Source organism: Arachis duranensis, chromosome 3 (genome assembly GCF_000817695.3).
Source record: "Arachis duranensis cultivar V14167 chromosome 3, aradu.V14167.gnm2.J7QH, whole genome shotgun sequence".
Taxonomy (NCBI): domain Eukaryota; kingdom Viridiplantae; phylum Streptophyta; class Magnoliopsida; order Fabales; family Fabaceae; genus Arachis; species Arachis duranensis.
In genome coordinates, this window is record NC_029774.3 from 115,294,587 (window position 1) to 115,295,360 (window position 774).

A 774-nucleotide genomic window follows, 5' to 3' on the forward strand; every position below is an offset into this window, starting at 1 on the left:
AAGCTTGGGTTGACTGGAGAAGTCAAACCAACCCGGATATGCCTCCAACTTGCTGATGGCTCTATTAAATATCCATCAGGCATAATAGAGGATATGATTGTCAAGGTTGGACCATTTGCCTTTCCAACTGACTTTGTGGTGCTGGAAATGGAGGAGCACAAGAGTGCAACTCTCATTCTAGGAAGACCTTTCCTAGCAACTGGACGAACTCTCATTGATGTATAAAAAGGGGAAGTAACCTTGAGAGTCAATGAGGATGAGTTCAAGTTGAATGCTGTAAAAGCCATGCAGCATCCAGACACACCAAATGACTGCATGGGCGCTGACATTATTGACTCTCTGGTAGAAGAGATCAATATGGCTGAAAGCCTAGAATCAGAGCTTGAGGACATCTTCAAAGATGCTCAACCTGATCAAGAAGAACCAGAGAAAGCAAAGGAATTTTCGAAAATTCCTCAGGAGGAGGATAAGCCTCCCAAACCTGAACTCAACCCACTACCACCATCCCTGAAATATGCATTTCTGGGAGGGGGTGAAACTTTTCCAGTGATTATAAGCTCTGCTTTAAATCCACAGGAAGAGGAAGCACTGATTCAAGTGCTAAGGACACACAAGACAACTCTTGGGTGGTCCATAAGTGATCTTAAGGGCATTAGCCCAGCTAGATGCAGGCACAAAATCCTGTTGAAGGATAATGCCAAACCAGTGGTTCAACCACAAAGGAGGCTAAATCCAGCCATGAAGGAGGTGGTGCAGAAAGAGGTCACTAAATTA